Below are 15776 nucleotides of genomic sequence, written 5' to 3' on the forward strand. Positions count from 1 at the left end.
AACCACTAGTAGTCTTCCTGGTCCCCTTCTGGGATGAAAATACACTCCCAGCAGCAGCAGGCATAGTGCTCAAGGATTCCTTTGGGGCAAGGACTGATTTGAATTATTTAAATATTTTTTGTAAATGCCTTCCCTCCTTCATTCCCCTCCTTCCTTATAAATTTGCTTTGGAATTAAAAAATGTAATTAAATTTACTACTAATCAAATCTTGCTTTCCCTGCCTTCAGCTACATACATACTCCCTGAGGCCTCTTGAATAATAAAAACATTTGTTTCTTGATGTGCCATGTTGGAAGTTGAACTGCCACTGCTACTGCAATCTTTGACATGTGGTTGCTCAATGCCAAAAATGTCCAGAAATGTTTATGGACACAGACAGCATTTTCTGCATGCCCCTTAAATTTAAAAAAATATTCTGAACCACCAAGTTGATATTGAAAACATAGGATTCCTTATGTGCCATGTTGGGGGTTGATCTGCCAAGTGTTTGCGCCGCCCACTGCTGCCACTTAGCTTAGTCAGCCATCTATCTTGGTGCAAATTTTGGGCCTAAACCGGTTAAAAACAATATTGTGAGCTGTGAGGTGGTCAAAATTGACTGGAAAGGAGTGGAAATAAATGTTATTGAGGTTAATAATATTGTAGGAGCAAAAAAAAAGCACAAATTATGTGATTTTAGCAGTTTTTATCATTTTTTGAAAAAAAAAAAATACAGATCCAAAACCAAAACCAAAACACGCAAGAGGCGGTTTTTGCAAAAACAAATCCAGATCCAAAACATGAGGGGATACAGATGCAAAACCAAAACCAAAACACGGAGGTCAGCACAAATCCAAAATGTAAAGCTTATTTAAACAGTAAGAATATATAATTTAGATGGTATCAGACTGGAGTAAGAAGGGCCCACCAGTGGAATGCAGTGATGGAGGCCCATGCTTTAGGGGTGTGGTCATTCACCAGAGGGGGTGTGGCCAGCCACCACAGAGGCTTGGCTAACCACTATAGAGAGCATGGTCTTGGGCCCTCTATTAATATACTGGTTATAGTAAGTGCATGCACGATAATGTACCGGATTGATAACAGAAATGTACTGCAATAAATGCACTATAGTCCAGAAATGCAGTATTATGTAACATATGTATAATAATTAAGCACATAGTGGTGATCCGGTCTATATATACCACATTAATGTACTGAACATGTAATAGGGGACCCCGGTACTGATCAGCCAGTGTCAGTACTGTATTAGCTCTAGTAGAGGCAATATACATGCCATTATAAAAAGAAATCAACAATCTAAGCTCTTACTTCTGGGATGACTTAATTGTAGGTTAGGGAATGAATGCAGAGCTACAATGCCATTCCAGTTACATACATGAACTACTGTATGTTCATTATGCTACAGCCCACAGCCATCAAGAGGAGGGGACAGGGTTAAATCGTATTCATATAACCTGTGATCTATATGTACAATGCTACTGATTTGAAACCTACTTGCAAAGTGTGAGCACAAACTGCTTTTTCTAATAGCTGATTGCTATTTCTGTGAATTTAGGTGAATATGAAATATATATCTTCTTTAAACATTTCTTTACTCATCAGAGCAAAAATGCAGTACACCAATCAAAAAGAATAGGATATCATAAACATTACAGAATCATTTTACAAGAAAAGTCATAGGTACATTATCTGCACGGTTCCATCCAGGCATGGCCAGCAGTCCCCGTCCCACCACACACACACACACACACACACACACACACACACACACACACACACACACACACACACACACACACACACACACACACACACACACACACACACACACACACACTCTTAAGCCAATCTATCTGAAAAGCATAGAATAGCTTGTTTTTAGATAGGGAAATCTGCAGGGGATCCGCGTTGCTCCACATTTACATGTGTATGCTACAGCTGAAACTATTAGTTATAACTTTTTACTCTCAGCTCTAATAGGAACATTTTATAGTACAATACCCAATGTTGCCCATTATGCCGAAAGTGGAAGGTAGCTTACAACAGGGACGTGCAGTCAGAGCAGGGCCTGATTAAGGCTTGTGGGGGCCCAAGGGCAACTAAATTGTGGGGGTCCCCTTCAAGCCACACGGAGCCCCCCCTTCTCCCTACCCCTAGCCACCCTGAGCCTCCCACCCCCAAACCACATGGAGCCTATTGCTCTGCCGGCGCCGCTGACTTACCTCAGTGACAGCGTGCGGGCGGGTGGGACCTCCCGGCAGAGCTGCTTTCTAGTCCTCTCATCAGCGTCACGCATGTAATGTGTCACGTGACGCCGATGAGAGGACACGGGAGCCGCTCTGCGCTGTATGCAGCAGCACTGACTGTGCCGCTGGCTACAGTAACACCAGAGCGCTGCAGTGAGCCTCAATCTGGGAACAGGTGTCATTGGACACCTGTTCTCGGCAGGGTTACACTGACCCTGTGTGGAGGCCCCTCCATTTGTGGGGGCCCATGGACGACCGCCCCTATCACCCCCCCCCCTTAATCCGGCCATGAGTCAGAGTAGGCAGGAGAGGCAGAGATTTGACATAAAAATTATTAGAATAATACAAAGAAGATATTTATAACTTACGAGCATCTTCTTTGTGTATTATAATCATTTTTATAGTTAACACTCACCAGTTTTGTGGAGCTCCCTGTGACTGCAGCCTTGCTTCTGTATAGTCAGGCACTGCTTGCAGTGCTGTGGGCGGGGCCACGCCATGGGCAGTAAGCTGCACAGAAATAGAGCTAATAGAGGCATGCCTCTGAATATGGGGGACATGCCTTGAGCACTGATGAACACCTTGGATGTGTCATGTGATCAGGAAGTGCACTGCAGTGTTTAGAGATTGGAGCCCAGTTAGCAGCAGCAAGAGAAGACACAGTGATGCAGGTAGGAGAATCAATGGACACTGAAGCTTAGTGTAGTAAGGGGAGAGTTACAGTGAGTAGGGTGAGAGACAGGCTCCCAGCATTTAGACCCATAACCTACCCAGCCATTGACCTCACCGCAGGTCACTGGCTTGCAAGATAAGTAGAGGCAAATCTATTAACAACATTTCCCTATTAGGGGGCATTCCCACATACAATGTAAGAAAGTAGCATTGGGACTTCACATTTCGGGCAATCACTCGTATCCGACAAACCCATCAAGAACCTGTGGTGAGGGGAGATATATCCATGATGATAAATATTATAGAACATTTCCCTATATATACTGGAAGAGAGTACTGATTGAGAATAGAAAAGTGACAGTAATATTTTATCCATAGGAATATAGGTTAAGACAGTCCTACAAGAGGAGAGTCCAGTTTTAATCTTTTCATGATCCACAGGAGCATGAAGAATTTTATGTAGGGAGATAACCTCCCCTCCCATAGGCCTAGCAAGTAACAAGTCCAAAGAATTAGACCAATCAGCTGGGGATAGGGGGCATAACACCGGACTCCCATGCTGTGCCTGATGTAATGGCCAGAAATGGCAATGAGGCAATTTGTAATTATCACGTAGACAGGAAACCCCCTTGGTAGTCCATGATGTGAAAGGCAAAGATGCCCATCCTCCCTGGAATTCAGGATTTAAAAGCAATGGTAAGAACAAGTAGTGGTGACTATTAAGATGTCATTGTTTTCATGTATTATGACACACAAGCCACACTGATATTAGCAGCAGACTATAAGCAATGTCACCCGAAAACTCCTGTCTATGAGAATGGAGAAAAACCAGTAAACGCTGATCAGATAAAACGATTGGTCGAAATATATATCTTTAACATATTATTCACAAAAATATATCTGATATATGTAAACAATTAGTTGTTTGCTATAAATAATTGTAGACAGATAAATTCACAAATGATTGCTCAGCATGTCCGGACTACGCAGTACACATTTTTTTAGACAATAATTTTTGATTGCTACTGTAACCAGTTTTGTAAATGTGGATATACAGTATAACATGCTTTTCCTACAATGAATCATTATCATGCTATAGAAGACATTGCTTAAGTTTTACACATCCCACAGAACCAATTTTCTCTTAGAAATCAATAGCAAAACCTATCGTTCCCTCTAGCACTGTTAGAATACTGGCTCTTGGCCCAAACTCTTCTTTTCCTTATCATCTGGCTCCTATGTGTCTACAGTGACTTGTCTGCTAGGCATTCACTGGTCTTTATTTACAGCTTGCAGAATAAGCTGGTGCTTTATATAGGGTGTATTGTTCAGCTGTATGTGAATTTTACATTAATTTCATTTGTTATCTCTTCCCTTTTAATTATGTGTTATTTTAGTTATTTACCATTGAGGTCATGGGCTCTGTGTGTATATCTGGCATTAAATTGAATTATATTGTTATTTGAATGTTCTGGAGAAATAAATGAAAATAATTGCTGATATAAGAGCTGCAACATAGGCCATATTAGCATTACTGTACTTTCATTGTTCTCTAAGAACTGAATATTTCTAATGTTGGGAGAACAGAATGAAGTAAACCTGCCATCTGGAATTAATTCTTTGCATTATTTATATTAGTCTGTAGCCATACAGCAGGATTTAAATCATTGCTTCTGCTTCATCCTAGCATTAAGCATAATGTGTTTGCTTTGAACTGGAAGATGACTCTGACAAGATGCATCTCCAGATGGGTAATATAAAGTACATAACAACAACAATTATATAAAACACAAATACTAATATACTCGTAAAGTTATTACATACATAATATACAGTACTTTTTACATTTTTGAAAAACAACTTTATAATCGACAAGTTGCGATGTTGGAAGCGACCAATTGTATTATTACTATAGTATGTATGCTTATTCCTTTATTATTCACCTGCTGAAAAGTTCTTCATATCTAGGTGTGTTTTATAATATAGAAACACTAAATTTCCAACATTACGCTTTCCTGCTTCTCCCTCTTACTTTTTCTGTATTATTATAATTCTAATTATTTCTATAATACTCAGTTGAGAGGTAACAACATTTAGGTAGGTGGGCAAGATCATGCCAGTGGTTCCACATACACTTTAAAAGGATTTATTGCTTGAATTCTTTTTATTACAGTGTAATTATTATTTTGAATACTAGTATGCCCGTGGCGAACATTTCACCAATTTGAACCCAGAACATACGTATGGAAAATGCTTAGTTAGATAATGGCTAGATCATATGTTAATACGACGGAATCGGGTAATAAAAGCTGTGTGTGAAACATAAATTCACATTTCATTGCTCAGTTTATTGAGGAATAATAAAATTAAAAACATATAATGTCATTGACAACGTTTTTGAAGTGCATAATTGAATAAAATTATTATTTTACAGTTTATTGAGCAAGTATATTAAATCAGAATTGTATAGTTGACGGGTCTGACTGAACTACAAACTACAGACTGCAGACGTGGGCGCGCATGGGTGGTGGTTGTTCATCGTTTGACTCGGGGGGTGGGGATTTTTTCAGGCGATTGTCATTTGACGATGATCATTCAGGGGGTTGTTGTGTGTCTATGCAGCTTAAGTGTTAAGCAGCAATGTATTAATCATGTATCTGTCCTGCATTGTTTGTACTGTTAATAACTGTTTTCTTGTGTGCTCATTTGTTTATGTACATTGTAAGGCGCTGCTGAACCCTTGTGGCGCCATATAAATAAAGGATAATAATAATATAGTATTATTACAACAGTTTTTTAACTATATCATTTTTGGTGAATGTTCTGGTATCATGTAAAGTATAGCCTTGACTATCTGTATCAACCATGTCAATTTTCAACTCATTTTCATTTCTCGATCTTGAAAGTGCTACATAAAGTTGTTAAATGTCTGTCCTTGACTTTTGTTGATTGTGATAGCAAAAGCTGGAATTATTGGAAATTGTCTCCTCTTTAAAGTAAATGGCAAATTAGTTTAATTCGGGGGCAATTTGATTCTTGGAATGAAAACTCTTTCTCCTTATATTGCTTCTACTCAGGATTTCAGCATCAATGAAGTGCAGGAACGGACTGGGGCTGTATTTCAACCCTGGCAGTCTGCCATTTACTCGTGTGTAAAGGGGGCGTGGTTAAATCAAGGGGGCGTGCCGCGAGTCATGGGGGCTGGCCTCGTGGCACTCCCCCGTCTCTCCCCAGCCCAGCACAACAGCCGCCGGCCCATCCATGCATCCACCCCCTCCTTCTCCGTGAAATTATAGTGATTCCGGAGCCATGGGGTGGAGGGTGGAGGGTTGGGGACTTTTCCTTTCCCCCTCCTCAAGCCGGTCCTTAGGCTATCTGATGATGTGGCATATGCCAGGAGTGCCCGATGGCCAGTCCGGCCCTGATGAAGTGTGTATGCATTGTCTTCACAATCAATCTGGGATGCAAATGATAATGCACTGATACTCTGCCTCACCATCTCCCAGCCTCCCACCAATCAGCGGTTGCCGGCAGCTCTCGTGGAAAGCAGAGAAAAGAGGCGTTGCTTTCGAGGTGCCAACCCAGTACTAAATGGCTCTGATTTGCTAGCCTGGAATCTATGTGTTGGAGAAAGTAGGCGAGGGAAGAACACCCCCTACGGCAGCAGCCTCACGTGTTGTGCTGCCCACGCGCCCTCCCTTATTATGTAATAGCTATGTCATGAAGCCAGGTGAATTTGGAATAAAACTGTATAAAATATGTTAAAAAAATCGACAAAAACCATAATAAATGTTTTAGTATAGCTAACCTTAAAATGTCAAGAAAGCTACCAGAACACAGAGCTGGCACAGTGACCCAGGGGAAGCGGCATATGGATGCTGTATAGAGAATACCATGGCTGTGGACTGTTTTGTTGGAAATTATGTGTGTGCAGGTGTTGATACTGCAGAGATATATAGGCACACACCAGCAAGTGACTCAAACTGTGAACAGTTGGCTAGCTGGCTGGGGACATAGAAGGGGCAATGTGCTTTCTGCTGTGGGGAACAAACTTTTATCATCTGTGGGGTAGCAAAGTTATTTCTTCTGTGGGGAGCAATGTTATTTCCTCTGTGGGGAGCAATGTTATTTCCTCTGTGAGGAGCAACGTGCTTTTTTTGTGTGGAGCCATGTGCTTTTCCTGTGGGAGCAATGTTATTTCCTCTGTGTGGGAGCAATGTGCTTTTTTTCTGTGGGGAGCAATGTTATTTCCTCTGTGGGGAGCAATGTTATTTCCTCTGTGGGAAGCAATGTTATTTCCTCTGTGGGTAGCAATGTTATTTCCTCTGTGCGGAGCAATGTTATATCCTCTGTGGGGATCAACATGCTTTTTTCTATGTGGAGCCATGTGCTTTTCCTGTGGGGAGCAATGTTATTTCCTCTGTGGGGAGAAATTAGCTTTTTTCTGTGGGGAGCAATGTTATTTCCTCTGTGGGGAACAATGTTATTTCCTCTGTGGGGAGCAAATTTGTTTCTTCTATTGGGAGCAGTGTTATTTCTTCTATGGGGAGCAATGTTATTTCCTCTGTGGGGAGCAATGTTATTTCCTTTGTGGGTAGCAATGTTATTTCCTCTGTGCGGAGCAATGTTATATCCTCTGTGGGGATCAACATGCTTTTTTCTGTGTGGAGCCATGTGTTTTTCCTGTGGGGAGCAACGTTATTTCCTCTGTGGGGAGAAATTTGCTTTTTTCTGTGGGGAGCAATGTTATTTCCTCTGTGGGGAACAATGTTATTTCCTCTGTGGGGAGCAAATTTGTTTCTTCTATTGGGAGCAATGTTATTTCTTCTATGGGGAGCAATGTTATTTCCTCTGTGGGGAGCAATGTTATTTCCTTTGTGGGTAGCAATGTTATTTCCTCTGTGCGGAGCAATGTTATATCCTCTGTGGGGATCAACATGCTTTTTTCTGTGGGAAGCCATGTGCTTTTCCTGTGGGGAGCAATGTTATTTCCTCTGTGGGGAGAAATTTGCTTTTTTCTGTGGGGAGCAATGTTATTTCCTCTGTGGGGAACAATGTTATTTCCTCTGTGGGGAGCAAATTTGTTTCTTCTATTGGGATCAATGTTATTTCTTCTATGGGGAGCAATGTTATTTCCTCTGTGAGGAGCAATGTTATTTCATTTATGGGGAGCAATGTGCTTTTTTCTGTGCGGAGCAATGTTATTTCTTCTATGGGGAGCAATGTTATTTCCTCTGTGGGGAGAAATGTGCTTTTTCTGTGGGGAGCAATGTGCTTTTTCTGTGGGGAGCAATGTGCTTTTTCTATGGGGAGAAATGTGTTTTTTTCTGTGGGGAGCAATGTGCTTTCTCTATGGTGAGCAAGGTGCTTTTTCTGTGGGGAGTAATGTTATTTCCTCTGTGGGGAACAATGTTAATTCCTCTGTGGGGAGCAATGTTATTTCCTCTGTGGGGAGCAATATGGTTTTTTTTGTGGGGAGCAATGTGCTTTTTCTGTGGGGAGCAAAATAGTTTCTTCTATTAGGAGCAATGTTATTTCTTCTAACAATGAGTGTTGAGTGCTCGCAAGCGGGTAGATGTTAGCCCAGTGCGCATGCGCATGACGGAGGCCGCACCATCGTGCGCATGCGCGAGACCCGGATAGCGACAGGCAAGCCGTCGCAACATGCCCCCTTTGGTGGGTGTGCCGGGGGTCTTGACCATCGCGACATCTTCCTGGCCGCTCGCTATAGGTGTGGGTGGGATGTGGATAGGGGAAAGGGAGCGCAGTGTGTGGCATGTGGATAAGAGAAGGGGAGCGCAGTGTGTGGGATGTGGATATGGGAAGGGGATCGCAGTGTGGGATGTGGATAGGGGAAGGGGAGCACAGTGTGTGGGATGTGGATAGGGGAAGGGGAGAGCAGTGTGTGGGATGTGGATAGGGGAAGGGGAGCACAGTGTGTGGGATGTGGATAGGAGAAGGGGATCTCAGTGTGTGGCATGTGGATAAGAGAAGGGGAGCGCAGTGTGTGGGATGTGGATATGGGAAGGGGATCGCAGTGTGGGATGTGGATAGGGGAAGGGGAGCACAGTGTGTGGGATGTGGATAGGGGAAGGGGAGAGCAGTGTGTGGGATGTGGATAGGGGAAGGGGAGCACAGTGTGTGGGATGTGGATAGGAGAAGGGGATCTCAGTGTGTGGGATGTGGATAGGGGAAGGGGAGCGCAGTGGGTGGGATGTGGATAGGGGAAGGGGAGCGCAGTGTGTGGGATGTGGATAGGAGAAGGGGATCGCAGTGTGTGGGATGTGATTAGGGGAAGGGGAGTGCAGTGTGTGGGATGTGGATAGGGGAATGGGAGAGCAGTATGTGGGATGTGGATAAGAGAAGGGGATCGCAGTGTGTGGGATGTGGATAAGAGAAGGGGATCGCAGAGTGTGGGATGTGGATAGGGAAAGGGGAGAGCAATGTGCTTTTTCTGTGGGGAGCAATGTGCTTTTTCTGTGGGGAGAAATGTGTTTTTTTCTGTGGGGAGCAATGTGCATTCTCTATGGGGAGCAATGTGCTTTCTCTCTGGTGAGCAAGGTGCTTTTTCTGTGGGGAGTAATGTTATTTCCTATGTGGGGAACAATGTTAATTCCTCTGTGGGGAGCAATGTTATTTCCTCTGTGGGGAGCAATATGTTTTTTTTTGTGGGGAGCAATGTGCTTTTTCTGTGGGGAGCAAAATAGTTTCTTCTATTAGGAGCAATGTTATTTCTTCTATGGGGAGCAATGTGTTTTTATTCCTGTGGTGGAGGGGGGGGGGGGCTGTGGGAGTGCCTTGGAAATTTTAACAGGAAAACATGGTTGGATTTGCTGTCCATAATTCTATGGTAATCTTAACATCATCTTTTCATAAGGTGGTCTTTTCATTTGAGGCCACATCCTTTATTGTGAGAGCATGCACCTTACCATGAGACACATCCTCTTTCCAGGGCGCACTTGCTATCTTATGCTTGTTTGAGGGGGAGGGCACATTTTGACTGTTTGCACTGGGAGCCCCCATCCGTAGAATTGGCCCTGTCTATGTTGTTACCATTACTGCAGTGCGCTTGGATGCAGTAGTGATGCTAACATATTATAATACAGCAGGAGGAGTCTGGTGTAAATAGATGCCTCCTGTACACTTGTGTGATCCACAGCTGCATCCAAGGATGCAGAAATCGGATCACTTGGGAAACCATCGGCCATCTGAGTAACCCTCAGATTACTGAAATGGCCATCTAAAATCCGTAGCTGAGGCAAGGAAATCTGCGTCTGAAGATGCAGAACCTGGCCTTGGCACTCCCAGAAAATGTTTACAGGAATGCAGCATGACCCCGCCGACTCCCTGTCAATCAGGCTGTGGCTTTAGGGAACTGCGAGAGATCTTGCAGTAGAAAAATGGCGCATGTACAGTACAGGTCCTTCGCACGCGCCAATCTTCTAACATCAGATTAGTATGCAAACCATCAAATTTGTGTACTACTTTGAATCAGGCCCTTATTACACACAGTGGTGGATTAGTTTCGCAGCTGGTGGGCGTCTTTGTATAAATCCCTTCTACTGCAGCATCTGCATAAGACACAGTCGCCCTGCAGTGAAAAAGGATACACCTCAGAATCAGGCCCTATATCCCATGGAATCCAACAGGTAGTGGCGGGCTGGGCCGGGGGGCAGGCTGCCATCTGCCCCCTGGGCCGGTACAATTCAGCTGTGCTAGGGCCGTCAATGCATTTTTTTTTTTGCTGCCTATAACTGCACAGCGCCACCTAGTAGCCACCGGCAGTACTGCAAGTGACCGGGAGCACAAGCAGAGAGAGAGAGAGGTGCCTTTTCTGGATGGAGACTGCTGCATCAGGTACAGTGTGGGCAGCAGGAGCCTAAGGGATAAGAAATGCTTAACTTTTCCAGTTCCTGCCTAATAGTTTTGTTGCAGAGGCCAGAGGGTACACTCACTGAGTGCAGGTGGCCTGGCTGCAAACACCATCAGAGATTAATACCACCAGCCCTGTGCTGAGACATGAGATGTGCTGCCAGGATTATGGGCCTCAGAGGGCACTAAAAGTACAGTATTCAAGAGGGAGCTAGAATAGGAACAACCCCATAAATAACACTGGAGCCAGGTAATAAATTACTGCAGAGCACATGGCACAAAACTGCAGGGTTAGAGACTGCTTGCCCCATGCCCTGGCTATTGCTGGCTCCAGTGCCCTGAAGGTTAGTGCTGGCCCCAGTGCCCTATAGGCTGGTGCTGGCCCCTATTTAAAGTGCAATAAATAGTAAAGTAGCTGTGGAAACGTGCAATGTAAGAGGTGCCACTATGCTGTGTAATGCAGGCTGGTCAGCTGATACATTGATGAAGTACTGTAAGTACCTGTCTAGACTTTACATTCACCTTGAATTTCTGCTAGGAGAGACTTTTAGCAGCTGTTTCCTGGATTCAGCCCATTCCCCCCACCCAAATGTGTGTTTTCCCCTTGTCTTCTGTCTCTTACCCTGTATCAGTGGCGGTTCTAGGGGCGGGCAAAGGCAAACATGGCTAACTCCCTGGGCGCTGTGACCTGAGGGCGCTTCCGCAGTCACCCCGCCAGTGCCCTAGAACCACCACTGATGCTGTTCTTCTCCCTTGTTGACCATCCACCAACACGGCGCCACACGGGCAACCCCCGGAATTGGCCAGTACCAGAATATGCGACTGTCTTTAATAAGACAGCGCCTTGTACCTTCAGAGGTTGAGCATCACAAGTGAGGGCAGGGCTGCCTGATGATTTAGGATATTTCAGCCAGTGGGTCATCATCAAGCAGCCATGTCCCCAACCCGGGGCTCAGCTCTCTCTATGTACCATCCAGCAGCAGCCGTGGGGGGAAATTTTATGTCACTTACTGTCCAGGAGTAAATTTTATGTAGGTGCAGTAAAGTAAGTGTAATCACGGCCGCCAGGGAGGATGGGGTTATTTTATGCTGCGGTATTAGGTGGAGGGCAATGGGAACACAATGGGGAAGATGAAGGAAGCCTGTGTGGGATGTGAATAGGGGAAGGAGAGGGAGCCCTGTGTTGGTCCGGATGTGGATATGGGAAGGGGAACACAGTGTGTGGGAAGTGGATGGGAGAAAGGGAGCGCAGTATGGGATGTGGATGGGAGAAGGGGAGCGCAGTGTGTGGGTTGTGGATGGGGGAAGGGGGGCACAGTGTGTGGGTTGCAGATGGGAGAAGAGTAGCGCAGTGTGTGGGATGTGTATAGGGGAAGGGGAGCGCAGTGTGTGGGATGTGTATTGGGGAAGGGGAGCGCAGTATGGGATGTGGATGGTAGAAGGGGAGCGCAGTGTGTGGGTTGTGGATAGGGGAAGGGGGGCGCAGTGTGTGGGATGTGGATAGTTGAAGGGGAGAGCAGTGTGTGGTATGTGGATAGGGGAAGGGGAGAGCAGTGTGTGGGATATGGATAAGAGAAGGGGATCGCAGTGTGTGGGATGTGGATAGGGGAAGGGGATCGTAGTGTGTGGGATGTGGATAGGGGAAGGGGAGCACAGTGTGTGGGATGTGAATAGGGGAAGGGGATCGCAGTTTGGGTTGCAGATGGGAGAAGAGGAGCGCAGTGTGTGGGATGTGGATAGGGGAAGAGGAGAGCAGTGTGTGGTATGTGGATAGGGGAAGGGGAGAGCAGTGTGTGGGATATGGATAAGAGAAGGGGATCGCAGTGTGTGGGATGTGGATAGGGGAAGGGGAATGTAGTGTGTGGGATGTGGATAGGGGAAGGGGAGCGCAGTGTGTGGGATGTGAATAGGGAAAGGGGATCGCAGTATGGGTTGCAGATGGGAGAAGAGGAGCGCAGTGTGTGGGATGTGGATAGGGGAAGGGGAGCGCAGTGCAGGGGCGGATTAGCCATACACTTCACCAGGTACTTTCCCGGTGGGCCGATGGCTCAGGGGGCTGCTGTCTGCAGATTTTACATTTTTACAGATATATATTAAAAGTTTTTCCCTCATCGGGGCCAGCTTCGGCTTACTAATACACTTCCATGTGGCTGGCTCCACCCCAGCGACCAGCCACCTCACTACAAAAGCAGCCCATCCCCGTTCTGCCTCCCGGACCTGCTATTGGCCGATTCATAGTGATGCGCACGCCCACCACCAACCCGTTCGCGGCCTTTACTACTGCCGCCGGAAACAAGAGAACGCGTCTCACAGAAGGGGATAGGGGAAGGGGACAGCAGTGTGTGGGATGTGGATAGGGGAAGGGGAGAGCAGTGTATGGGATATGGATAAGAGAAGGGGATCACAGTGTGTGGGATGTGGATAGGGGAAGGGGAGCACAGTGTGTGGGATGTGGATAGGAGAAGGGGATCGCAGTGTGTGGGATGTGGATAAGGGAATGGGAGAGCAGTGTGTGGGATGTGGATAAGAGAAGGGGATCACAGTGTGTGGGATGTGGATAAGAGAAGGGGATCGCAGAGTGTGGGATGTAGATAGGGGAAGGGGAGCGCAGTGTGTGGGATGTGGATAGGAGAAGGGGATCGCAGTGTGTGGGATGTGGATAGGGGAAGGGGAGCGCAGAGTGTGGGATGTGGATAGGAGAAGGGGATCACAGTGTGTGGGATGTGGATGGGGAAGGGGATCGCAGTGTGTGGGATGTGGATAATAGAAGGGTATCACAGTCTGTGGGATGTGGATAGGGGAAGGGGACAGCAGTGTGTGGGTTGTGGATAGGGGAAGGGGATTGCAGTGTGTGGGATTTGGATAGGGGTAGGGGAGAGCAGTGTGTGGGATGTGGATAGGGAAAGGGGAGAGCAGTGTGTGGGATATGGATAAGAGAAGGGGATCACAGTGTGTGGGATGTGGATAGGGGAAGGGGAGCGCAGTGTGTGGGATGTGGATAAGAGAAGGGGATCGCAGTGTGTGGGATGTGGATAAGAGAAGGGGATCGCATAGTGTGGGATGTGGATAGGGAAAGGGGAGAGCAGTGTGTGGGATGTGGATAAGAGAAGAGGATCGCATAGTGTGGGATGTGGATAGGGAATGGGGAGCGCAGAGTGTGGGATGTGGATAGGAGAAGGGGATCGCAGTGTGTGGGATGTGGATGGGGAAGGGGATCGCAGTGTGTGGGATGTGGATAATAGAAGGGGATCGCAGTGTGTGGGATGTGGATAGGGGAAGGGGACAGCAGTGTGTGGGTTGTGGATAGGGGAAGGGGATTGCAGTGTGTGGGATGTGGATAGGGGATCACAGTGTGTGGGATGTGGATAGGGGAGGGGGAGCGCAGTGTGTGGGATGTGGATAGGGGAAGGGGAGCGCAGTGTGTGGGATGTGGATAGGGGGAGGGGAGCGCAGTGTGTGGGATGTGGATAGGGGAAGGGAAGCGCAGTGTGTGCGATGTGGATAGGGGAAAAGGAGCATAGTGTGTGGGATGTAGATTATTAATATATTTATATATAAAAATACAAAAGGTGAGAACGAGCGCTTTATAGTATAGTATATTATATAATCAGATGCACACTTATATTAAATTACAAAGCGTACCGTGTGTGCCTAATAATTAGGCATATAATATGCCCTCGGTCAGCAACCTTGCGTTCCTTTGTAGTGTAGGATATTCACTTTATTCCAGGTAGGATGATAAATGGGGAGGAAAAAAGTGCTTGCATAGTGTAGTATATTTAAAAGATTTTAATTAGAAACACATAACATAAAAAAAATACATAATTACAATTTAAAGGTGATTTTGAAAGCTTATCTGAATTGATATAGCAGTCCCAGATAGCGGGGGTCACCCCAGCCTCAACGCGTTTCGTCCCTTCCACCTGTATGGCTGGACTTCGTCAGGAGAATATCTCATCAGCTCAGTCTGCCACACATAGAGCCTGATTCAGAGCCGGACGCTATTTGCGGATGGTCGTTCCAAAAAAGGGGCCGGCTATTTAAATTGAGCGCTCGCTCATTGCGGTTTGTTGACGCCTCTATGTCTGAGCGAGCGAACGAAAAATGCGCTCGCTATTTTGTAAAGACGCCCCTTTGCAGTTCGCATCACATGTCAACTCTGGTATTTATTTGATTAATCGGGTACATCGAAAGGCATCTGAACTGCTCGCAGTGCTTGTGGTAGGTTTTTCCTACCGCAATCACTGCGAGCAGTTCAGGCTAAAAGACAACCAAGTGACGTGGTCGATGACGCTCCTTTACTAATTATACACTCCCATTAAATGCCTGTGTTCGGATCTCCACACCCCCGTTTTCAAGCAGCTTCCCCTGTTACCACCCACAAACAGTACATTCTGTCAATCAAATTAGCAGCCCCTCTCTGTTTTGCGAGTGCACGATTTCCGACTGCAATGACTGGTTTGCACATGCGCATTAAGACCCATACGCATGCGCAGTTGTGCGAACATCGCTCATAGCGAACGAGCGGCCGCTTACGAGCGGCTCTGAATCAGGCCCATAGTTCTTAACCACAGATAAATGCAGCTTCCTCTCTAGTATATTTAAGAAGTGAGGGCCCGATTCAGACCCGCTCACGAGCAAGCGGGTTGATGTTGGCCCAGTGCTCATGCGCATGATGGAGCCGACTTCGTCGGGCGCATGTGCGAGACCCGGATAGCGACGGGCAAGCCATCACTCCGGGTCTCGTACCAAAGGGCCCGTGCTGTCGATGGTGAGTGACAGCACACCGTGGCTGCTCAGATGGAGGCGTTCCCATGGGAACGCCTACCGTCTGGGGCCGGCCCCACTGACATCACAAGTGATGTCAGTGGGAGCTCTTTCGGCTCTATTTGAGTTGAAAGCACTCCAGGGCTTGCAGCAACGAGACCCTACCACAAGGGTCTCGTCACAAGCCCGACGGTCGCGATGGTCTTGACCATCGCGAC

The sequence above is a fragment of the Taudactylus pleione genome, unplaced genomic scaffold, assembly GCF_031769625.1.
Source record: "Taudactylus pleione unplaced genomic scaffold, aTauple2 ptg000202l, whole genome shotgun sequence".
In the NCBI taxonomy this organism is placed as follows: Eukaryota; Metazoa; Chordata; class Amphibia; order Anura; family Myobatrachidae; genus Taudactylus; species Taudactylus pleione.